This window comes from Balaenoptera borealis (genome assembly GCF_965194805.1).
Source record: "Balaenoptera borealis genome assembly, chromosome: 1".
Lineage (NCBI taxonomy): Eukaryota > Metazoa > Chordata > Mammalia > Artiodactyla > Balaenopteridae > Balaenoptera > Balaenoptera borealis.
The window spans coordinates 25,529,903-25,556,002 of NC_138860.1; the positions used below are offsets into that span (position 1 = coordinate 25,529,903).

The window sequence follows — 26,100 nt, forward strand, 5'->3', positions numbered from 1 at the left end:
CTAAAAAGGATATCTACCCCCTACTCCTGCCAGATTTGGAGGAAGATAGGCACGGGGTGGCCCCGCCCTCTGCTGGAGAAATCATTCACTCTCAGCGGTGAGAGTCTGGGCCGGGTCAAGATAAACTGGGACTATGGCAGAGGTGGTGGGTACTTGGCAGTGCTGGGGACAGAATTCTGAAGTGGAGTGAAAGTCTGAGTCCTCCGGGAGATGGCTCCTGCTTTATAGGGAGCTGGGGCCACGGGTGATGACACTAAGCTCTTGACATGCTTGTCCAGAGCAGCTGGATGGGGAAGGGCTTAGGAGTCGCACCCCCTCTTCAGAGGGTATGTGTTGGCAGTGCCCGTCTCCACCCAGGTGGCCCTGGGTAGTGTTGGAAGCCTGCTCTGTCCGACCAAGACAACGTCTTTGCTCCACAAAGTCTCCTCATGTTCTGAGTCCATAAATGCTCTGATCCAAAGGCAGAGCCCTACCCTTCCCTTGCCCCCTACCTGCCCTCAGAGCTCCAGCAGGCTGTGAAACGCCCCCCACCCTGTGGCCATGGCCTGGTGACAGGAGTCAGGGGCCAGGCCGCTGGCATCAGGCCCATCCTCTCCGTAGTCATGAGGATGGGGGAGTTGAGGGCTGTGCAGCACGGCCCTGAGAAGGTGTGCTTCAGGGATCTTGGTTGTAAGCAGCAGAAACCAATTCTAGCAGGTTAGAGTGGCAAATACCCTGAAAAGATACTGGGTAGCTCAGAGAGGCGCTGGGACTGGAAAGTCAGACCTGGAGAAGACAGGAACAGAAAGCCCCAGTCCACTGCTGCTTGCACCGCTGACACTGCCCACACTGGACAGTGGACACCACGGCCACCATCCTGACACCTGTGACACTGGGGGTGATCGTGACTGTAATCTTGTCACAACTAGGAAGGATCCCTTCTTTGTTTCATTAACTCTCAAGTCTGACTCTAGGGCAGTGCTTCTGATAGGCTGAGTCTAAAAAACAAAACATAAGAGACAGAAAGAGAAGATTTCCAGTAGAACTCCCCTCTACCTCCACTTACTCCTTAACTTTTCTTTTGTCATCTGAATTCTTCCATACACATTTTATGAAGAAGAAATCTGAACTGCCACTCTAGTGGATGCGGTGATGCCTCTGCCCAGATCCCCATGCCAACCACTGAGTGCTGGCGGCTAACATGTCACAGCTGCTCCTTTTCCTCCGCTTCTCAGAAGAAACGCCCTTGGCTGGCAAGAGCTGCCTGCTGGGAAGTTACGAACCCTTTTCCCCAAGAGGAGGGGGCAGCTCCGGCCACTGACTGACTGATATGGGGGTACAAAAGCTGCCCCCGTGCCTCAGGGCAGGTTATGTTCCAGAGTCCCCCTCTGTTAGCCTTTGCCTGAGACCACAGCCTTCGGCTGACTTAGAACTTACCTGCTTGAAGATTGCCCTCCCCTTACCTATTCTGCCTCTCTCTCTCCCTTACAGGTTTTTCCTGAAAACAGCCCCTCAATAAATCATGAGCCTGACTCAGGCTCTGCTTCCCCAGCCCTGCTTTCATCCTCATCTCTCTCCCCTCTCACTCCAAGCCCTAGAGTCTAAGGTGTCTTGCCTTCTGCTTCCTGGGCAGACAAGTGATAGTGATGAAGGGCAGGCAGGAGAGAGAAGCTGGGCCCTCCCGCAGGAGAGACAGGTATTTACCCAGTAATCACGCATGTAGCTTGTAGGGTAGCGATCAAGACAAACCTTGTGAAGGAAAGTCTGTGTGAGAGGATCCAACCCAGTCAGGAGGTGGGGAAGTCTTCCCTGAGGAAGTGAAGTTGAGTAAAAGTGTAAAGTGGGACGAGCAGAGCCTTCTCACACAAAGGCCCTACGGCAGAAGGGGATCTGGGATGAAAACAGGGCCGCTGAGATTGGAGCAGAGAAACCAAAGTCTGGTGGCACTGCGGCTGCAGGAAAGGAGAGGGCCAGAGGGGGCTGACTCGGCTTTTTAGGGAATATGGTCTTCATCCTAAAGCAAAAGAAGCATTGGAGGGTATTCCGCTCATGGGAGAGGGGTAAAGAGACACGATCCGTCTGTGGTGGAAAGATTTCTCTGGCTGCAACACAGAGAAAGGGTAGGAAAATGGGTTTTATTTGAAGAGCAGTGGGAAGTCACTGGTTGGTTTTAAGTGGGAGTTAGTATGATGAGATTTCTCCTTTGAGAACATCTCTCTGTGTAGAAAGCAGAGTAGAGAAGGGCAGGGGCTTCTGCCCCTGAATCAAGAAGACCAGTGAAGAAGCTCTAGCAGCGGCTCAAATGAAACATGGTGGTGGGTGGAAGTAGAGTGTTGGAGATGGAGAGAAGTGGCAGATGGGAGATGAAGAACTGACAGGACTCACCTGTCAATCAGATGTGGCGTGTGCGGGAATGTGAGGATGAAGAACACACCTGGCTTTGGGGAAGAATTGGATGCTGATGTCACTTACAGAGATAAGAAGGCCTGAGGAGTGAATTAAGCGAGGGGAACCAAGAGTTCCATTTCAGATCACATTACATTTTAATATGCCCATTAGGTAACCAAGTGGAGATATCAAGCATGTAGTTTGATATGAGTTGGATTTCAGAGCTAAGGAGAAATGGTTGGGCCCTAGAACTGGATGAGATTATTAGGAAGAAGAGATCCTGGGACCCAGAGCTGATGACAATATCTAATCCAGGCAGAATAGTAGGTGCTTACTTTGTGGAATATTTTTATTATAAAACTACATGTGTTATATAGGTTTTCTGAGTTGCAGATAACAAATGTTCACGCGGATAAACTCAGGTATTCGGATTTATTGCCATCATGCCCAAGAAAATAAAGATGGGAACTTTAGCCCACAGCCTGACCTCATAATAGCTCAGGGTCAGCCAAAGAGCCATATTATTTTAATATAGTTTTGAGGAAATTTCAGTGGGTCTATGCTCCATGGAATCCAATGACCCTAACTAAACTATGATTATGTTTTAGAACACTACTTGCTTTAGGCCATAGAGCACAATGCTAGTGCATGGGTCTCTGTGAAAGGGCAAAGGCGTATATCAATTTGAACGTCTAGCTTAAATGAAAGAAAGATTTTAGATTAAGTAGGGAAATGAATTGACTATGTATTTTTCCGACTATCCCTCATAGATACTATTCTTGCAACCAAACTTTTGATACGTAGTCTTGGAGGTTATACTTCCAAATCATATCTGAAGAGCCTGGCATATAGTAGTTGTTCAATAAATATTGTCTGAATGAATGAGAGTCATCTTATGTTGCTGATTAAGAGCATACTTTAATTATGGACCTCCCTGGTGGTCCAGTGGTTAGGACTCTGCGCCTCCAGTGCAGGGTGCATGGGTTCGATCCCTGGGCAGGGAAGTTCTACATGCCACATGGCACAGCCAAAAAAAAAAAAAAAAAGAACATACTTTAATTAGAGGTAGGTCACTTGACTGAATAAAAGCCTAATGTACAAAGAAGGGCCAAAGGACTGTTCATAGGTAAAGCACATTTTACTTTAGAAAACAGTTTTGGTTTTTTTTTTGGATTATAACATATATATTTATTGACAACTGCTTGATGTGTTGAAGAGGTCACAAGAAACTGAGTACAATATATCTTCCCCACTAGTTGGAGGAGAGATTTGGTTTCCTCTGGTCTCCTTCCACCATTCAGGAACTAAGCTCAATAAGTATTTATTAAGCACTTACTATGTGACAGGCATCATGTTATATACTAGGGATAAGGACTTATAAATCACTTTAGAAAACAGTTCTGAGTCTATTGAAGCACAGGACAAATGGGTGACTAAAGTCCAAATCTCTATGCCATGAAACATATTCATGATAACTTTTGCTTAGAATTTTTTTCCCAAAAGTATTAACAAATGCCCAAAACAACCATTATGAAGTCTCAGTAAAGTAGTCATAGAATGTCTAACTCCAAGAAATCAATTAGCTATATATATCTAGGTGAATTTCTAGTCTCTATTCTGTTTCATTGATCTGTATATCTTATCATATACCAATACCACACTGTCTTAATGAGTTTAACTTTATAGTAAATATTACAATCATGGAATATAAGTCTTCCAACTTATGTCTTGTTCAACTTTTGGTTAACTCTAAGACTTTGCCTTTCCTCATAAATTTTAGTATCAGCCTGTCTGTTGGGATTTTAACTAGGATTCCATTGACTCTGTAATTTAGACAAATTGACGTGTTAATGTTGAGTCTTCTAATCCAAGAACAAATGATATCTTTTTGTTTATTTAGGTCTCCTTTAACTTCCCTCAGCAGTGTTTTGCCTTAGAGGTCATCCCGTATTTTGTTAAGTTTATACAGCCATGTGCTGGTGAGCCAAATCTTGGGGCAAGGTGGGAGGTCATAAAGTCCTAATTTGTTCTGTTTGCCAATTTTTGTGGTGTAAATACTCACACCATGTCCAGCTTCAAGCTCTCAACGTGGTGTCACCCAATGTAGAGTTCAGAAGAGATGACAGAATCACCTGTCGTGCGAGCCAGTTCCAACACACATAGGATATATTCATAAATATTTCATGGTTTTGTTATTTTAAATTCCTGACATTGTAAATGTTGTTGAGTGATGGGATTTTTCTTGTCTTCCTTTAAAGAGAGTTAAAGTCTGTTTTGTTGGGCAGTTGAGTTACTTGCAAATCAGGCTGACCTTTTTGAATTATTACAGCCTCATTTTGAGGCCTTTACTATAGGCCAGTTTAGCTCTTCTACTAAGACACGACACTTCTGAGGTCCTTACTCTGTACCCCAACGGTTCAACAAGTGCTCTCCACTCTGCACAGTAAGAACTCAGGTCTCCCAGCCCTGTGTCAGCTTTGGGAATTGTTAAGCTTATAAATTCCCATCAGTTGCTCTTTGCTAGGCCTTGGGGGTTTCATCCAACATGTGCTCAGGTTAGCATTCACACAGAGTCTTAAGGGAATCCTCATGTGGATTTCTGAAGCACTTTCTTTTTTTTTTTTAATTTTTAATTTTTATTTTATATTGGACTGTAGTTGATTTATAATGTTGTGTTAATTTCAGGTGTACAGCAAAGTGATTCAGTTATACATATACATATGTCTGTTCTTTTTCAAATTCTTTTCTCATTTAGGTTATTACAGAATATGGAGCAGAGTTCCCTGTGCTATACAGTAGGTAGTAGTGTGTATATGTCAATCCCAAATTCCCAATTTATCCCTCCCCCCTACCCCCCCCTCACCTTTCCCCTTCGGTCACCATAAGTTTGTTTTCTTTGTCTGTGAGTCTGTTTCTGTTTTATAAATAAGTTCATTTGTATCATTTTTTTTAGATCCCGCATATCAGTGACGTCATATGATGTTTGTGAAGCACTTCCTTTATATAGTGTCTTCCTCTTTAATCCTCTGCCTCGCAAATTCCCTTGGCACCCCCCTGCACCTCCACCCCATATACGCAATGCCAGTTTTGTCTCTTTAATTCAGCAGGATCTCATGGGTTTTAACTGGGTTCCTAACCCCTGCAGAGCAGTTTAAAAATTGCCTTCAGGCAGAAAGCTGGAGCCATCGTAGGGCTCACCTTATTTGTTTCTCTTATCTCCGGGGGCACATTCTTCGCCGCCTATTGTCCCAATATCTGAATACAGTCGTTTCATAGGTTTTGTCCAGTTTTCTAGTTGTTTATGCCAGAAGGGCAAGTTCCATTTCAATTACTGCTTCACTGCCAGAACAGAACTTATTGGTTTGTTTTTTAGTCTGAGTCAATACATGCTTAATCGAAAACATTTGTGTTAAAAGGGCTGCTTTGTGCACTAAGGGCTATGAGAGCAATAGAAACAGAGTTAGAAATGTGCATATTCTAGGTGAGGGGAGAGAACTGAGAAGGCTTTCAGGAGAAAACACTCAAGTTGAAACTTAAAGGATCTCAGACTTTTCAAACCCAAATCAGAACTCCTGATATTCCCCCCAAACCTGTTCCTCCAAGTGTGCCCTATCTCAGTTAATGCCAACTCCATCCTTAGAGTTGCTCAGACTAAAACCTTTGATGACATCCTTGTCACCTTTCTTTTTCTCATATCCCACATCCAATCCATCGGCAAATTCCATCAGACCTACCTTTAAACTACATCCAGAATTCAACCATGTCTCACGGCCTCCACTGCCCCTACCCTGGGCCAAGCCACCAGCGGTTCTTGCTTGGATTTCTGCAGCAATCTCCTAACAGGTCTCCTGCTTCCACCCTTGTCTGCCTACAGCCTGTTCTCAACTCAGCAACCAGAGGGATCCTTCTAATATGTAACTTCCCTGTTCAGACCCTCCAATAAGCTCCTCATCTCACTTAGAATAAAACTTTGCCATGGTTTACAAGGTCTCCCCTTACCTTTCTCGCTTTGACCTTCACTCCTCTCCCCCTTGCTCACTCTCCCCAGACCACACTGGTCTCCTTCCAGTTCCTCCCATGTTTGAGGGCTGCCCCTGCCTCAGGACCTTTGCCCTGGCTCTTCACTTTTCCCTTAATACTTTTCCCCCGAATACTCACCTGGCTGGCTCCTTCACTTCCTTAAGTCTTTGCTCAAATGTCCCTTCTCAGTGAGGCCTTCCCTGACCATTCCATTTGAAATTGCAATAACCTCCACACCTGCTCTGGCATCCCGCCCACATTCTTCTTCCCTGCTTAATTTTTCTCTGCAGCACTTACCCCTCCTAGTCTGTTATATAATTTACTTATTTATTTTGCTCCTTGTCTGTCCCCTCCCGCCACTACCATCACCACCACTAGAGTACAAATTCTGTAGGTCAGGAAGTTTTGTCTGTATTATTCACTGATGCTCAGCACCTAAATTAGTATCCGGCGCGTAGTAAGCCTCAGTAAACAGTTCATGAATAGATGAATGCCGAAGCAGTGGGAGGGGAGGTAACTAGTGAAGGATAACCATTTCGGGCTGAAAGAATGGCACGGAAAAGCACTGAACGGGGAAAGAGTGTGATATGATCAGGAAACTGAAATTAGAGGGATATAGCTGGAATGAAGGGCCTGTGGGGAGGCAGGGGATGGTCTGCCGTGCTAAGGTGTTTGAACTTCAGCCTAAAGCAACGGGGTGTCACTGAAATGTTTTAAGCTTGGTGGAGAGGGCTGTGAAACCTGATCACCTTAGTAATTTAGAAAGACCACCCTGCCAGAAGACATTGGATTAGAGGTGCTGAGGCCAAACGCAAGGAGGACAGTTGTTTCTAATTTCAACAGCTCTGATGATGAATGATGAGGACATGAATTAAGTCAGTAGCCAGAGGCATTAACACAGAAAGGGGGTGGATTTGAAGGGTAGTTAGGAAGTGAAATCTTCAGGATTTGGTAAAATGAATTGGTTGTGTGTTGTGAGACAGAGCAAGAGTTCAGGATGACAACCAGGTTTCTAGCTTGGGTAACTTGAGGGTTGATGGTGCCATTCACTGAACACAGATGTAAAGCAATTATACAGACTCACCAGTCATCTTCCTGTTATTGGGCAACCAGGGCCCAGTGATGATGGGTGCAAAGCCCAAGCCGTTCACCTGCATTCACCATACGTGGACACCCAGCCGGTGGCAGGAAGTCTGACTTGAGCACCATTAGTCAGCAGCCTCCCTTCCATTATGAAAGACCAAGCCTATAATATAAATATTGCTTTAATTTGTTAGACAGGGCTTTGTGGCTTCTTGCCCCACCTTGACTGCCCTATGAAGTAACTGGAGAAGGAAACTGTGTGTGGGTTTCCCTAAAGAGAAGTTTAGATTTGTCTAAGATTATAAAGGTACAGGCAGCAAGGATTGTCACTACCAGAATCTGCCATGACCACGAGTATTTGTGCAAAATACAGTGCTAGACACTAAACTAAGCTCATGTGCCACTGAGGTGCTACTTTATTCTTTGCCTTCCTGAGAAGATCTTTTTCTTTAATTGAGTGGTGAGGGGAGTGGTGAAGAAGACACTTGGCTCACCAGGCTGGTCATCCTTGGAGTCAGTGTTCACTGTAGTCAGATCACCTTTACCAGCAAGTCCAAGCTGTCTGAACTTCCCTGCCAGGCTGGGGCTGGGTGGAGAAGTGAGGCAGGCTGCAGGATGAGGAGTCCAGGGAGAGCACCGAGGAAAAGAGTCTGAAGCATCTTTCAACTTTCAGAGGGATCAGGCTGATGGGTGAATGTTGAGTGTGAAGCAAAGAGACCATAAGCAGAGTTAGCAAGAGAGAACAAGTCAGCTTAGTAGGGTAGATGGGAGGCATCCTGGAAAGATTCCCTGAGGGTCCAGCAAAGAGAAGCAGAACCTGCCTGTGAGTTTGGAGAAAGCTGTTGAAGCAACTCACTTGAGCACAAGCTGCTTATACAGCAATGGCGCCACATTTTATGTAATGGAAGTGATAGAGAATGGAATAAAGGGGTTTAGGATTTAATGGCACGCACTATACGAAGGTAGAATATTTGCATTCATTCATTTAGAAAGCTGTTGTTTAGTACCTACATGCACATAAAACAAGATAGCCACATGAATGGAATAAACAGATTACAGGCTGGTGCAGTTGGAGGAGGATTTTAACACATATATGACTTCTGATGAAGTGTTATTCCTAATTAGAAGAATGACATGTATATAATTTCTTTTTGGATGATACTGCTAAAGATGACAATTCTGAGTTAAGTATATACTTTGTAAGAGTTTTATCCCATGGTTTTGAAATAGATAATTTTTCGTGGTTATTAAATTTACCCTCCTATGAGTTTTCTTTTATTTTTTTTCCCTGTGAGTTTTAGTAAGTGACTTAAGTCAGGAGGCTCACCATCACGATGAACATTTTTTAAATGATAAATGAAATTAAAACATTTGAGTTCAAAAGATGGCCATGGATCCTTTGCTTTTGCAGCTACTTGTACTGTTCTTTGGAGGCTAGATAGCTTTCTTGAACTATTGAGAACTGACCTGCATTAGTGGACAGAAATGAAGAAAAGAATTTGTCCTGCATGGCCAGGCAGATCTTGTATAGCCTGATCACTCTGAATGGAAAGAAATTGTTCTCTGGGGCTTTTACATATATGTAAAACATGGGTAATAGTCTATGCTACTGCACCAACTTGTTTTTACTTTTCCATATATGACAAATAGCATTGTAGAAAGCAGCAGCCCACCATAAAAAATCTATCTAGTTAGGCAGATAGATATAAATATGGAGATATATATCTTTTACAAAACAGCAATCCTAACATCTTGCTTGAGTACAGTAAAATGCATCTGGGTCACTGAGAAATTTTAGGGTAGCCCTGTTGTTCACTCTCTAAATATATGTATTTCAGATAAAAGTATGGTTCCCTTTTTGCTGATATGTTTACAATTTCTTTGAACTGAAAAGAGGAAGTATTGCAATATGATTGTTTCCTTAAGTAATGACATGGCAAACTGTGTGAAATGTGACAGGAAAAACAAACAATTATAGATTCTTCGTGAAAGTTTAACTTGTGTTCTGATGGAAGAAAGACTAAGACTATTAAAAACTGGCCTTTTTAATGCAGTCTGGTTTTTTTCAAAGAGCACATTTGTGAAACATGTAATCTGATGTGTGATGCATTGTAGGCAAAAGGGACAATCTCAGTAGTCCAAGTTCTAAAGATGCTCTCTGGAGCTTCTCTGCAGTAACGTTCATTTTCAACATTTAAATGCTTCTTTCTGAAGAGAGACTATCTCTAATTAACTGATGGCTGGGGAGATTAATGATAACTTACAATGCATTTCAATTCTTCTCCCCCGTGACACTCAATTTTCTAAATCAATAACAAACACACTTTCCACGTCAGAGGATTTCACTTTTACTATGACTGCAAAAAGTTACCCCAAAACATGGTGCCTTGAAGCACAATAATCATGCATTATATAATGTATTATTTCTCACTCTTTCTGTGGTCAGAAATTCAGACCAGGTATAGAATGGTTTCTGATCCACAGTATCTGGGGCATCAACTGGAAAACTCTAAGGCTGCAGGCTGGAATCGTCTGAAGGATCATCCACTCATACTGTATGACAGCGGTTGATGCTTGCTCACGGCTGGGGGCTGGCTGGGGCTGTCAGCCAGGGTATCCGCACTGGACCCCTCCCTCTATGTGGGCTGGATTTCCTCACACGTGATGGCTGAGTTCTAAGGGCAAGTATCCCAAGAGACAAGGAGAAAGAGATGGAGATTGTATCTTTCGTGTGGCCTAGGCTTCAAAGTCACATATTTAGTGGCATTCTGCCAAACTCCAGTGCTTGAGGCAGTCACAGGTCCCTATTCAGGTTCATAAGGAGGGAACAGAGATCCCATCTCTCTTTGGGAGAAGTGTCAGGCTCATGGTAAGACAAGCATGTAGGATGGGATAAATGTATAGGTAGAGCCATCTTTGGAAGATACAATCTGCACCACTGTGCTTCTAGAAAGGTATCGGAGATTCATCTCCTAGTTGCTACATGACTTAAATTTTAATATATTTTATTATAAATATAATATCTGCTCATATGGAAAACTTAGAAAAATATGAAAAGAAAATAGTCCAGTACAGTCCTAATACCCAAATAAGCCATAATTAGAGAGGATTAAAGTTTTCGTGTTGTCACATACACCATTTCCCCCTGTGGTTTCTTTTTTTTTTTTTTCCCTTAATATTTATTTATTTATTTGACTGTGCTGGGTCTTCGTTGCGGCACGTGGGATCTTTAGTTTCAGCATGTGAACTCTTAGTTGGGGCAAGTGGGATCTAGTTCCCTGACCAGGGATTGAACCCGGGCTGCATTGGGAGCTCAGAGCCTTAGCCACTGGGCCACCAGGGAAGTCCCCTCCAACTGCCTCCGCACCAAGGTTTCTTTCATTGCCTTTCCCTCCCAACTTTTCATGAAAATTTTGAAAGAGTATTTCTAAGAACATCCATTTGCTCTCCACATAGGTTTAGTAAGTATTAACATTTTGCAGTATTTGCTTTATCTTTTTTTTCTTGCTGAACCAATAGAAAGTTAATTTTAGATATCGTGATACTACCTCAACATATTGCTATTGCAATATGTATCTCCTGAGAATAAGGACATTATCCTAAACAATCACAACACCATTATCATCTAAGAAAAGTAATAGTCTCATAATGCTATCTAATATCTTTTCTATATTAAAAACTCTCCATTTGCTTTATGACCATCTTTTATAGCTTTTTTTTAAACAAATCAGGATCCACTCAAGGTCAACATTTGGCCCCTGGTGACTTTGGCGAGTTTCCTGACCTGGCTCCTGTGCCTCAGTACCCACGTCTGTCAGATACGCACTTAGCGATAAGATCCCTGAACACCCACGGAGTTGTTGTGAGTATCACATTCATTCATTTCAACTGATACTTATTGGACACCTACTGTGTGCTAGCCAGCAGTGCTCTCATGGAGCTCACACTCTAGACAGATGATAGAATAGGCTTTGAAAGTTAACAGTGCTATATAAATATAGGGGATTATCCTTTTAAAGGACTGGAGCAAATCTTGGGAAAAAAATCTCCTTTAGGGGCTTCCCTGGTGGCGCAGTGGTTGAGAGTCTGCCTGCCGATGCAGTGGACACGGGTTCGAGCCCTGGTCTGGGAGGATCCCACATGCCACGGAGCAACTAGGCCCGTGAGCCACAATTACTGAGCCTGCACGTCTGGAGCCTGTGCTCCGCAACAAGAGAGGCCGCGATAATGAGAGGCCCGCGCACCGCGATGAGGAGTGGCCCCCACTTGCCGCAACTAGAGAAAGCCCTCGCACAGAAACGAAGACCCAACACAGCCATAAATAAATAAATTAAAAAATAAAATCTCCTTTATACAAAATAAAATGGATTTGGATTAAAATTAAATTATTCCTGTTCTGTATAGGTGATTGGCAACCTCAATGAAGAGATTAGTAGTACTGAGCAGAATGACAACTTTGGAGTTTAGAGTGTAAAGAGTTTCTTCTGCTTCTAATGAAATAAAATTATGTATATGCATTTCATCACATAATATTTGCTAATTTTGACTTTCTCAGTTATTATTTTTCTGAATACTTAATAAGCAAAAAAAAAAAAAATGTTAGAGCACAGAGATGGTGAGACTCACAGAGGTTAGAGCTGGAAGGGGCTTTAGAGGTCATCTAACCCAGATTCCACATTTTTACAGATGATCTCATCAGTGATCATTTTAGAGGAATTTGCATGAATTTTAAGGCTCTAGACAAACATCGTTTCCGTGTGTAGAAGCCCAATTTCGAAATCCTGCACATTAGATAAGACAATCAGAATCTTGTATTATCCTAATCTCTGTTCCTCATCTCCCAGTTACATGGATTTTCTTGTTAGTCCTGTGAGAGCTGAAGTAGTAATGGTGTGACAGTGTAACAACCGTGGTGCAGTGGTGCTTGCCAGTCTGGAGATCTATCTTATGCCGCTAGAAAGGTGATGGATCTTCTTCAGCAATATGGGTTGAACTTAAGCAAAGGTGAATGAGATCATTTTGGAGCCTTTCCCTGGAACAGCTGACAAGCATTGCCTGTTCCTGTCCTTGGCTCTAAGCTGCTGGGCAATGTGGTTGGCGAGTAGATGCCAACACTTGGGGATTTTATTCTCCTGGTTTAACAGTTCTTAGCGCTGTTGGCTCTCAGGGAAATTCAGGACAAGCTCCTTTTGTTACTATCGGGTTGGCTTGATTGGCGAGGTGGGTCTGGCCAGCTGAGGACAAATTGAAGTCATTTGTTCATTTATGTGCCAGTGCCCTTGTATTCAGGAACAATTGTTCTATGGATGGCAAAAGTGGAAGACTTCAGGATTTATGATAAAACTGAATGGTCAGGGACTTCCCTGGTGGTGCAGTGGCTGGGACCCCACTCTCCCAATGCACGGGGCCCGGGTTCGATCCCTGGTCAGGGAACTAGACCCCACATGCATGCTGCAACTAAGAGTTTGCACGCCGCAACTAAGGAGCCAGCGAGCCACAACTAAGGAGCCTACCTGCCACAAGTAAGACCCGGTGCAACCAAATAAATAAATAAATAAATATTAAAACAAGAAAAACTGAATGGCTGTCCTTTTGGGCCTCCTTAGGGACTTAGCCATGTCCCATGTGTTACACTTACCCTGAGTTTTAGGTTTCTTTGTTTTTTATTACTGAGGATATTCTATAGGTTTTCTTTTTTTAATTTTATTTATTTATTTTATTTTATGGCTGTGTTGGGTCTTCGTTTCTGTGCGAGGGCTTTCTCTAGTTGTGGCAAGTGGGGGCCACTCTTCATTGCGGTGCGCGGGCCTCTCACTATCGCGGCCTCTCTTGTTGCGGAGCACAGGCTCCAGACACGCAGGCTCAGTAATTGTGGCTCACGAGCCTAGTCGCTCCGTGGCATGTGGGATCTTCCCAGACCAGGGCTCGAATCCGTGTACCCTGCATTGGCAGGCAGATTCTCAACCACTGCGCCACCAGGGAAGCCCCTACAGGTTTTCTTAAAATAAACAATCAGCATCTAGATCCAAATTTACAATCTTTGATGACCTTTCAGAACTTAATGAATAAAACAATAGCTAGCAATGCCCCATTAACACATTTAAATATATTGGAGTCTGCCAATGTCTTCTCATGCCTCTCTCCAAAGGAGGCTTGAGGTTTGAGCATATGATGATAAGGAAACATTTAGTACAGTAGAGCAAACCCAGTATTTAACCAAGATTCCAGGAATGTGAAAAAAGCTGGCTATACAGAACCCTTGGAGAATGGTGGTGGGGATGTCCCCCTTCGAAAGTATGGCCAAGGCATGGTCAAGTCCTTTTCCCAGGTCTTCTTCAGCATGGCTGAGAAAGGCAATAATTTCCAGAAAGAAGTTGCTGAATACTGTTGGGGGTGGATGGGGAGGTGAATTAAACATAAAGAATAAAAGAAACATAACATCACCTATTCAATCATTCATTCAATGACTATTCACTGAGTATCTAGTATATGCTGGAGACAAGCAGTGAACAAACTTTAGAGAAAGCTTGTAGTTTTTAATACTCTTTGCCTTATCAAAAAGGCAAAAACAACTTGCAAAATACAGGGGACAGAAAAGAAAATCTGAAAAATATCACCTGTGGTCCTTGTTCTCATGGAGTTTCCATTTTAGTGCTGAAGGTGGTACTTGGGAAGCTAGAGAGTAAGTAAACAAATGAGGACGAAATATTTTAGCTGGTGCTATGAAGAAAAGCAGGGTAAGAGGATAAAGAGTGAGGGAGGAAAAGGTGTACTTTAGGTGGTTTGATCAGGGAAATCCCCTCTGATGAGTCCCATGGACCTCACTCTGTCCTTTCTAGTCTCAAAGGGCCAACCTAACTTTGCAAGCACCTGGTTTACCAGGCCCCAAAGTCACCACATGGAGGATCCTTCACAGAGAAACTAGTTTTGTAGACAACTTGGGTCCTTGTAGCCAAGGAGCAGTGCTTCTCTGTGGTTGACCTGAGACTTGCCTCTCAGTGCCAGCTTCTGGTCTAGGAGCCTGTATTCGTTTCCTAGGGCTACTGTAACAAATTACCACAAACTGGGTAATTATCACAGCTCTGGAGGATAGGAGTTCAAAATCAAGGTGTCAGCAGGCCCTACTTCTTCCAAAGCCTCAAGTGGAAGATCCTTCCTTGTCTTTTCCAGCTTCTGGTAGCCTCAGGTGTTCCTTGGCTTGTGGCAGCATCACTCCAATTTCTGTCTCCATCTTCATATGGGCATCTTGTCTCTGTGTCTCTATGTTTCTTCTCTTCTTATAAAGACACCAGTCATACTGGATTAAAGAACCCACCCTACTCCAGAATGAAAACATAACTAATTATATCTGCAATGACCCTATTTCCAAATAAGGTCACATTCTGAGGTACTGGGGTTAGGATTTCAGCATATCTTTTAGGGAGGACAGAATTCAACAAATAAAAAAGACCAAGAGTCCAGCCAATTTGGGAATTCTCTGGTGGTCCAGTGGTTAAGACTCCGTGCTCTCACTGCCCAGGGCCAGAGTTCAATCCCTGGTTGGGGAACTAAGATCCCACATGCTGTGTGGAGCAGCCAAAAAAAAAGAGTCCAGCCAATTGTTCCCAAAACAGATGACTAGGCCATGGGTGACTGATATGAAGACTGAATGGGCACAAACGCTGAGGATGTCTTAGTACCTTTGTATGATGACAACTGTATGACAATACTTTGCATACAATACAGATTGCACACATTTTGTGACAAGAGGATGATTAGGTCAGGCTCTTGGTTTATTACTAACTATATGTTTATTGGTAGTAAACAAGGAGAATGTGGATTTGAAGAAACTAGGGGTATCTATTTAATCTTCTTAAAGTGATCGTAAGAATAACTAATACTTCTTGAGTATTACTGCTTGCTAGGTGCCAAGTTCTGTCCTAAAGTGTTTTATGCATGTTAAATCATTTAATTTTCGCAATGACCCTAGAAGTTAAAACTATTGTCTTTTTGTATTTTGCAAGTGAGGAAACTGAGGCATGGCATGGTTAAGTAACTTGCCCAAAGCTACTCAACTGGGACGTGACAGAGCCCTATGAGCAAAAAATGTTGGTAACCTTTGCAAATCCCTGTAACTTGGACCTGTTTCTGGATTGGAAATATTATTTTTAAAGGATTATGCATAATCACAAAGGGTAGCAAATCTGAATCTCTTCAGTGGTTATTTTTAAACCATTCAAGAGTCCATCTTAGTTATATTCAAACATCAATTTTGTCTTTCTCCTAAAAGATCACAAATAATAAAATTAAGCAAAAGCAAGAGGTGTTTGGATAAAGGAGGTGAGACATACTCTCCTCTTAATGCAAAGAGCCTTTCGCGTTGAGTTATATCAACAGCTTATTCATTCATTTGGCTTCCAATAACTGAAACCTAGCCACTTAAAAAATAAAACACAAATGCCACCTCTTCTTATGGCATGAGATAAAGAAATACTACTTAAGCAATAAATTCTGAAGCTGAACTGCTTAGATTCCCTATACATTTAACTGTTATAAAATGTACCTTTTATACATTTATATTAACGGACCCACAATTGTTGGTATATAATTGATAGTTATATTATATAATAGAGTAGTAATTTGATTTTTTCCATTTGTATGCAATATGGTAAAGACATCAGAAGTTCCACTGACCACATACTCAATAGCAAGAAGGCATAGGGGAGGTGAGAGACTTTTGAGGAGCTGAGAAGGATCTGTCACTTTGGGGAACATGTAAAAATAAGAGCATTCAGCTCAGTCAGGAAGGAAAGCCCATGGTTCAGGGGAGAGCTCCTTAGGAGACATTAGTCTCACTATTTCTAACATGACTGGATTGAGCCAGAGTTCAAATTTTGCTGCTTTTTCAGAATTAATTTAAAGAAAATACGGTAATATGGTATTCTTATTTTCATTTTTACCAGCAGGGTCCTTCTATGTCATTACTCCCATCTTTAATTATTTTAGAGTTCTGGAGCTGCTGTTACCTTTAGAAAACTTTTGCATATGGTTGCTGTTTCCCTATATATTATGCCAATATTCTTGAAAGTATCCTTTAAGCTGGTGAAAATGAAGGAAGAAAACTAATATTTGTTGAATACCTACTACGTGTTTGGCACTGTTCTCGGTGTTACATAGCACATGTAATTTAGTTCTCATAACAACTCTATGAAGTAGGCACTACTATTACCCCAATTTACAGATGAGAAAATAGATGCTTAGAGAGGTAAGGCTTGGAGTCTTCAGAGTACTGAGGTGAATGGCAGGATATAAAACTCTCACTTTCTTGCTTCTCTTTCCTCTGTGAGCCTGTTTCTGGGTTATACTTGCTGGAAAAGTTTGCTGTTAGTGCCAAATTGTGCAACAATAACAACAACAAAATAACAAAACAAACCACTATTTATTGTACACCTAGCATTCCAGGCACTTTACATGCATCACCATTAATTTTATTCCTATAATAATAGCCCTATGAAGTTGGTATTATTTTCCAATTTTATTGCTAAGTAGCCTGGGTCAGACTGTAAATCAATGCACAGCTTCCTTCACTGAGAAAGTTTTTCTTTGAAAGAAAAAGTCAGTGTGCTTAGTGACATAAATGATTCTATATTATGGCATTAGTTCCTTATCTCCTTGAAGATTTGTCCAGACAGTCTGAAGATCACACTTGGAGTAGCAATGGCTTAGACAGATCAAGTAAATCACTCGCGGTCTCATAGGTAATGGGTGGTAGGGACAGGATTCCAACCCAGGTCGACTGCTCTTTCCCAATACCACACTGTCTTCCCAGTGTTCAAGGAATGAGGTACTGGCCTCTGCAAACAACTCTGCAGAATGTACTCTCTTCCTTGTGCTTTCTCTCTCCCATTCCTTGCCACAATTTCACAGTATATATGTTATATGAGGAAAACAATAGCTATTGTAAATGTTCTGTTAGAATTATACAAGAGTGAAGTTGGTACATAGTAATTCATGGAGGTGAGAACAAGGCATTGCCCAAGAAATTAGAATAAGGGAAATAATAAACAAACAACCCAATTAAAAACTGGGCAGAAGACCTGAGTAAACATTTTTCCAAAGAAGACATACAGATGGCCAACAGGCACGTGAAAACATGCTCAGCATCACTAATTATTAGAGAAATGCAAATCAAAATCACAGTGAGATAGTACCTCATATCTACCAGAATGGCTGTCATCAAAAAGTCTACAAATAACAAATGCTGGAGAGGGTGTGGAGAAAAGGGAACCCTTGTTCACTGTTGGTGGGAATGTAAATTGGTGCAGCCGCTGTGGAAAACAGTATGGAGGTTCCTCAACAAACTAAAAATAGGGACTTCCCTGGTGGTCCAGTGGCTAAGACTCCACGCTCCCAATGCAGGGAGCCCAGGTTCGATCCCTAGTCAGGGAACTAGATCCCACATGCATACCGCAGCTAAGAGCTTGCATGCTGCAACTAAAGATCCTGCATGCTGCAAATAAAAAAAGATCCTGCATGCCTCAGCGAAGATCCTGCACGCAGCAACGAAGATCCCACGTGCAGCAGCTAAGACCTAGTGCAGCCAAATAAATAAATATTAAAAAAAAAAAACAACTAAAAATAGAACTACCATATGATCCAGCAATTCCACTGCTGGGTATATATCTGAAGAAAACAAAAAACATTAATTTGAAAAGATACATGCACCCCAATGTTCATAATAGCATTATTTACAATAACGAAGATATGGAAGCAACCCAGATGTCCATCAATGGATAAAGAGGATGTGTTATATATATACAATGGAATACTACTCAACCATAAAGAAAAATGAAATTCTGCCATTTGCAACAACATGGATGGACCTAGAAAGTATTATGTTTATGAAATAAGTCAGACAGAGAAAGACAAATACTGTATGTTTTCACACAGAGATCACTTATATTTGGACTATAGAAAATTAAAATAAATGAATGTACATAACAAAACAAAAAAAGACTCACAGATATGGAAAATTAGTGGATACCAGTGGGAAGAGGGAAGGAGGGGAAGGGCAAGACAGGGGTATGGGATTAAGAGATACACACTACTATGTATAAAATAGATAAGCAACAAGGATATATTGTACAGCACAAGGAAATATAGCCATTACTTTGTAATAACTTTAAAGAGAGTATAACCTATAAAAATATTGAATCACTATGCTGTATGCCTGAAACTAATACTGTGAATCAACTATATTTCAATCAAAAAAAATAAATAAAATAAGGAAAATAATATTGCCCTCTGAAAATCAAACAAATGAAATCCACACGTATCATGGATAGACTTGACCAACAGTGAGAATGAATTAAGAGACTGTATGAATAAATGTTTGGTTGAGAGGTGTGGAAACATCCAATATACTTCTCATAGTGACCTAGAAACAATCTCAGGGAGACCAGCCTGATTGTTTCATCAGCAAAATCCCGATCTGTTGTACAGGCTTTGTCTGGATTGACCTTGTACTCAGACTGGCGATGGTGAACCTAGTGTGGGAAAGGAAGTCAGGGACATGGAGTTGGGCATGTTTATCCAACACGGACTCTCCTCTGTTGTGAGGCAATTATGAGTCATCAGGCTTCCCAGGCCTGGATGAGATCTGACTCAAAACAATGCTCCCTTCTAAACTTTGATTTCATGTTCACCAAGTAATCTTTTGATTATTCTGTTTCCCAGGTACCTCACTATCAGAAAAGAGGGTGCACTGGATATGAGTTACAGGGACCTTAGTTAAAGCAAGAAAATATCCACTATAGTATTGTAATGTATTGTAAATGAATACATTAGAATTTGGGTTTATATATGAACTTCTTATGAGTGTGATTCCTACAAGTCAGTCTCCTTGAGACAGAGGAGCTCTCTAGGAGTCCTGGCATGGTCACGTTTCTGTACCTCCAAGGCCAAGACTGGAACCAGGCTCATGGTGCTGTCACCCTGAGAGGGTGTGCAGGGACTGCCAGCCAGGTGCCATCTCTCTCATCCCGCTTCTTTTCAACGTCAAAAACAAGCACAGAGGGCTTCCCTGGTGGCGCAGTGGTTGAGAGTCTGCCTGCCAATGCAGGGGACACGGGTTCGAGCCCTGGTCTGGGAAGATCCCACATGCCGCGGAGCAGCTGGGCCCGTGAGCCACAACTGCTGAGCCTGTGCGTCTGGAGCCTGTGCTCCGCAACAAGAGAGGCCGCGACAGTGAGAGGCCCGCGCACCGCGATGAAGAGTGGCCCCCACTCGCCGCAACTAGAGAGAGCCCTCGCACAGAAACGAAGAGCCAACACAGCCAAAAATAAATAAATAAATTAATTAAAAAAAAAAAAAAAAACAAGCACAGTGGTTGGCTGTATAATTGCCAGGAAATACGTAAAGGTCCAAGAGGTAAGAAAGCTTTTCAGAAGGCTAAAAGTGAGTAAGGAATCAGATGGCATAAGAACTGAGAAAATGATAGGAACTACACTTTAAAAAAAAGAACCACGTAATTCAGAAAAGTGACACAAGGAAAGAACAAGCTTTGGAGGAGAATGAAAGTATTGATAAAAACCATGTTGTAGGGAGACCAGAGGAAAATTTCACAGCGTACATGAGGGACTCCATCATGTCGAGACAGGTGGATCCAGAAAAAAACAGGAAGCGATCAGGGTGTCCATGTGAAAAAAACCTAGGCTGGGGAGTGGGGATCAGGAGAGTCAAAAGGCAGTGACATGAGGAGGATGGCCCAGCTGTCAACAGGTGGAAGGGTTTAGCATTTTCCATTTTCATTGCTCACTCTTTTAGGAAAAACAATCAACTGCCAAAAAAAAAAAAAAAAAAAAAAAAAAAGGCTTAAACACCAACATTCATAGAATTATTGCGAGCTTTAGATTTCCGTCACCTTTTGTGGTCTAAAACATCTCAGGGCACTAAAGATTTGAAATGGCAATAGACAGGAGGACTTCTCTAATTGAAACAAGTCTTCAAACAGAAACTGTCAAGCTCCTCAGCACAAAGCATACCCAAGGAGGTCCTCAGGGAGAGCTGTGAGCTGCTTTGAAGAGGGTCCAGCAGAGGGTCTGCCTCTGCCTGAATACAGTGTCCAGATTGCCGGTTAGGAGATGGATCAATATGAGCTGTAAATTAAAACCCATCTCTCACAGAATCTATTTTTAATTGATATTAAAGGGAGAGTCCCATGTTTGTTTTTATTAACAGATACCTCTTTAGCTTTTTTTTTTTTGTCTTCTTTTCCTAACTCCACCAATAGAAGAAAAAGCGTATTCACTCATTTATTCAAAAAAAAAAAAAAAAAAGTGAATACCTACTAGATGCTAGGTACCTTGCTGAGTGTTGTGGAAAAAAAGATGACAAAGACATTGTCCCTGCCCTAACAAAGCTCACAGTGTAGTCAGAAAGATAACTTATAAAGAGTAATCAGAACACAGGGTAATAGGTACTGCAATGGATCCTTGAACCCTTCCTTATTTCAAAGCAGCAAGCTTCTCAACTATGTGCAGATAGCAACATCATTCGTTAACTTCCTTTGTCTGGAGTACCCTTTCTATTAACTTGCTGCCAACACATCAGATAATAGCAGCAATTTGGTGTAAGATTTTTTTTTTCTGGTTCATTAAGCTGGAAATGTTTCTCTTTCATCTCTCAACTGTGTTTTGTTTCCTGTCTAGTTACCCATGTTGATGTTTTAACATGGGCAGGAGAACAGATTTTATTTACATTGCTTGCAGTTGTGCCATAAAGGATAATTTATTTTCTTCTAGTTGAAAAAAATGAGAGACAGGGACTTTGATCAGAGACAAATGAGAGACAACCTGGGTGTTGCCTATCTAGGTTTGCCAAAACTACACACAACTTTGAGCAAAAATCTTATTGAAACAAGCTGGATTTGGTAACTTCTAAGGGTCCTCTGAGTCCGATAATCTATGAAATTATTATTTGATAATATATGAAATTATATATTAGGCAAATTAACATTAAAAAATCAAGGACCAGCAACTTGAAAAAATCTTAATACAGTGATGGAATGTAGCCTGATATTTTTGTAGAAAAACTTATCCAAAAAGACAGAGAAATCTGTTCTATACTGTCACATATTGTTCTTATTGTTACAGCTTAAATAAGTCATCTGATGTCCAACAAGGTGTTGGCAATAGCAAATATTTGGTAGAAGTTAAAATTTGCTACATATTTTTACACATAATCCTCACAACAGATGAGGAAACTGAGGCTTGGATAGTTTAAGGTCTTTGTCCATAGATGCACAGATAGCAAAGGGTCACATCAGAGATCAGGATTCACATTTAGATCTTCTCCCTCTGACTTTAGTGCTTTTTATGTTTCAACAAGCTGCTTCCCGAAGTGCTTCGTATATTCAAAGAAATTCTCAGGAGACTGCTGCTTTAAACCACATGCTGGAGGGGTTGATCCCAGTGCATTCATGTTGAGGCTCGTCCAGAATGGGATGTGGCTCACTCAGGCTGATACTGGCCCGTGAGCCCCTGATGGTCTGGGGAGAGTTGAGGGTTGACACAAAGTTGGGAGCTACTGTCTCAGATCTCCTCTTCTCTAGGAGGTTGACATTACGCAGGTTTGAAACGTGCTAGCAAAACTAGCAAAGGAAAGAAATGATTTTAATTAAATAAAATTTTAAAAAGCACTTGGTTTTTAAGGACTCCACCTGTCATGGAATGGTTTATTGAGATTTCATCTACATTACAAATGGTTTCCAAATCAGCTGGAATTATTCTCAGATATGCCAAAGTTGGTTTTTACACATCACTTTGTCCTTTTATATTTCTGCAACAAAACTCCATCTAAGTCTTATAGTATTAGTAGGACTGCGTTTTACTCTTTGAAATCTTTATGATCTTCAAATTGAAAGACTCTTGATCTTCTTTTCTAATCTCTGAACACTGTAACTCAATAAGACAATAATTCTTACACAATGGTTCCGGTGTGTCCCTCCCTACCCTCCGTCCCCCTTTCTGGTTTCCACTGTCTACCCTGCTGACGAGATAGCTCCTCAGCCTTATTTACTAAAGGTTTACCAAGTGCCTATTTTTCCAAAAGCTGCTCCATTGATGAGGCAACATATGTTTGTCTGAGATAGGATTAAAAGATTACATAATTGATTGCTGTGTCAATCACCCAAAGAATGTAAGAACCTTCTTATGATACAAAAATATAAGTGCTAGGGGAACATGGGTAACAAGTGTGTGTTTTGTCATTCACTCTTTTAACCAAAACACTGTATTATAGTTAATATCTGAAATTTGCCAACTGTACTAAACTTTCATGTCTATAATCTGTGACAAAGGTAATAAAGGGTAGTTATCTAACTTTAAATTTAGACCCTTTAAAATAAGAGAATGCAGAATCAGAAGAACAAAAGAAATCTGAGCGATTATAGAGCTGTTGTTCAAAAACGCTCCAAACATAAAAGTGACAAGCCTTCTTTAAAAGTGCCTTTTGTCCAACTGGTGGGAAATAAGTTTGTGATCCAATGAATTCTGGTGAATAAATGGCTTGACCTAAACCAGAATGTGAAACTAGAATATTCCTATGACAAACTAGTACACTGAACTGAGGGTTCATTATAATTATCAATAAGATGCTTAAGAAAGAGTTGTAACTCTCTTCGATTTTAAAGAATTTTTAAAAAAATATTTCAAACAAAAAGTAATTTGTTATTTAATTATGCTGTCCTGATTGCATTGCTGAGGGACACAGATATTAGCCTTGCCAAGCTTTGTATCCCCAGTGCCCTAAGTAATGACTAGCCCATCAAAAGCATTCAATAGATATTTGATGGCTGAACAAACAGATGAATGAATGACAGGGAACTGAAACAAAATAAAACTATTCTGAAAAATACAGTTTGGAATCTTAAGGATGTAATTTCGGTTTCATTGAAGTTCTGTATTGTTTTCTTCACTAAGCAAGAATTATGTGGTCTGCTAATAAATAATTCACTTCTAAACCCTAAAGGTCTTTGACATTCAAACTTATTTTCAAGAGAAGAATGCTCTAGGGCAGGGGTCCCCAAACCCTGGGTCAGTCCGAGGCCTGTTAGGAACCGGGCCACACAGCAGGAGGTGAGGGGGGGTGCGAGCGAGCGAAGCTTCATCTACCACTCCCCATCGCTCGCATTACTGCCTGAACCATCCCCCCCTTCCCCCCGTGGAAAAATTTCTTCCACGAAACCAGTCCCTGGTGCCAAAAAAGGTTGGGGACCGCTGCTCTAGGGCATGCTGAACTTTATTCTGGGCATTCCACTGTTGGCTCTCGATTTAGGGCATCCTAGTTGACATCTTGTTTCAATTTTCAGACATTTCATGGTAAAAAATTGATACCATGTCACCTATGCTTTTCTTCAATCAAATCTAACAAGTCTACCTGAAATTTATTAAAATGCCATTCAGAGGACCCAAGAAGGCGTAAAGATAGAAAAGGCAAAAGGAAAAAAAATCCGGATAGTCTATAATATAAACCATGTAGAGATATTGTTTCGACTAACAAATTAAAATGCTTTGAAAACTTACGAAGCACCATGTAAACATCACAGTTCATATAGGACGGCCAAGCTCAATGGGATTAAACTAAATTCACAAAAAAAATATAAGACTGAGAATCCATCTAATAAACTAGGCACGAAGCATTGTTAAAATGGGTGACCTATTCCCTCAATGGAATATCAGACTTGACTATTCTCATTTCCATCACTTTCCAATGCTGCAGAGCCAACTTTTCTTACCCACCAGGTTTCCTTAGAGGCAGGATGCTTCAGGCGAGAGATTTGTGACTTGTGAACAATACTTGAAACACCATTGACTAAAAGAAGCATAAAAACTATTATGTGCCCCCTGGAATTTGGCATAACAATGCTCTAAGGCAAGCATGAGTCTTGAGGAATTAAAGGTTGAAAAATGAAAAAATGCAATGATATGTGAGTACATAACCTGTAGCTACCCATAGCAGAATTTCAAGATCCATCATTGACAGTGTTCTTTGGGGTTAAGGAACAGAGAAACCATAACCGTGATATTTTTAGTTAAAACATACAGATTTTTAAAGTAACTTTAAAAGAAGAAGATGTGAAAGAAAGGGAGAGGTAGAAAGGGGAACAATTTTTAAGAAGAAATTAAAATGTGGTACCATGTCTATGACAAATATTACCAGTGTTCAGAGAAAGAAATAAAATCCGTGGCATTTTTGGGGTACCATTCATGAAAAACAATTTTTCAACTGCATAAAAGACTATGTTTTAATGGCAGAAAATATTTGTATTGCTTTTCTTTAAAAACTTTAGATTTGATTCAATGTCTATTTTTTAAACAAAACAAGTATAATCCGTCCCAAAATATTTGTGGCAAATTATTTGACAATCTGTTTCCCCCTCTATAGAACGAGATGTTTAACCTAGAATATCTCTAGGGTCCCTTTTAATCTAATATTCTATATTTTGCTTTTTGAATGGTGAAATCAATATTTTAGCACTTATTTATATGCTGGCCACTATGCCATCACTGGAAATGTAGTAGGGAACATGAAAAATGACTCTTCACTCACCAAGTTTATTGTCAATTGGAGAAATCAAGGTTGGGGTACTGCTTGCTATAAAAAATCATCTCCACAAAATTGACGAAAACGTAGCTGTTGACAGAGGCACCGCTTCTATTTGAGACAGAGAAGCTCCGTTTTGTTGTTATTGCTAAAATATCAAGGTTTTCCCCCATTACTTTGCGAAACAAACAAGATCTAATTCAGAACACTTCAATGAGGTTCTTTTTTTTTTTTCTTTTTTAAAGATTTTCAAGCCACTCATTTCTTTTTGTTTTCTTTTTTTTCCCATTTATTTATATATTTATTTGGCCACACTGCGCAGCATGTGGGATTTAGTTCTCCAACCAGGCATCAAACGCGCACCCCCTGCATTGGGGAAGTCCCCAGTGAGGTTCTAAATTCTCCGAAATTGGATGGCTGTCTGTTGCTCCCAGGATGCTGGATTGGTGCTGAAAGAGCGTCTCTTGAATAAAACATTCTAAATGGAAACATGAGGGTCCACACTAGTCGTTATCATTTTCTAGGCCTTTTACCAAAATAACAAATGACTGATCATATAGGGAGAAAGCGAATGAAGTTCTTTTTTGTTTTTTGAATTTTATTTTATTTATTTTTTATACAGCAGGTTCTTATTAGTTATCCATTTTATACATATTCGTGTATACTTGTCAATCCCAATCCCCCAATTCATCCCACCACCACCACCCCCGCCCCCCTCCGCTTTCCCCCCTTGGTGTCCATACGTTTGTTCTCTACATCTGTGTCTCAATTTCTGCCCTGCAAACTGGTTCATCTGTACCATTTTTCTAGGTTCCACATATATGCGTTAATATACGATATTTGTTTTTCTCTTTCTGACTTACTTCACTCTGTATGACAGTCTCTAGATCCATCCACGTCTCTACAAATGACCCAATCTCATTCCTTTTAATGGCTGAGTAATATTCCATTGTATATACGTACCACTTCTTCTCTATCCGTTCATCTGTCGATGGGCATTTAGGTTGCTTCCATGACCTGGCTATTGTAAATAGTGCTGCAATGAAC

At 41.1% G+C, this 26,100-nt stretch overlaps 1 long non-coding RNA gene across 1 annotated transcript; it reads left to right on the plus strand.

Annotated features, from left to right (window-relative positions):
- The first annotated feature begins 538 nt into the window (after window positions 1–538).
- On the plus strand, window positions 539–18,088 carry LOC309605618. Its single transcript, XR_014231439.1, has 2 exons — window positions 539–13,156; window positions 13,464–18,088. It is a non-coding gene; the product is annotated as an uncharacterized lncRNA (long non-coding RNA).
- The last annotated feature ends 8,012 nt before the right edge of the window (window positions 18,089–26,100 follow it).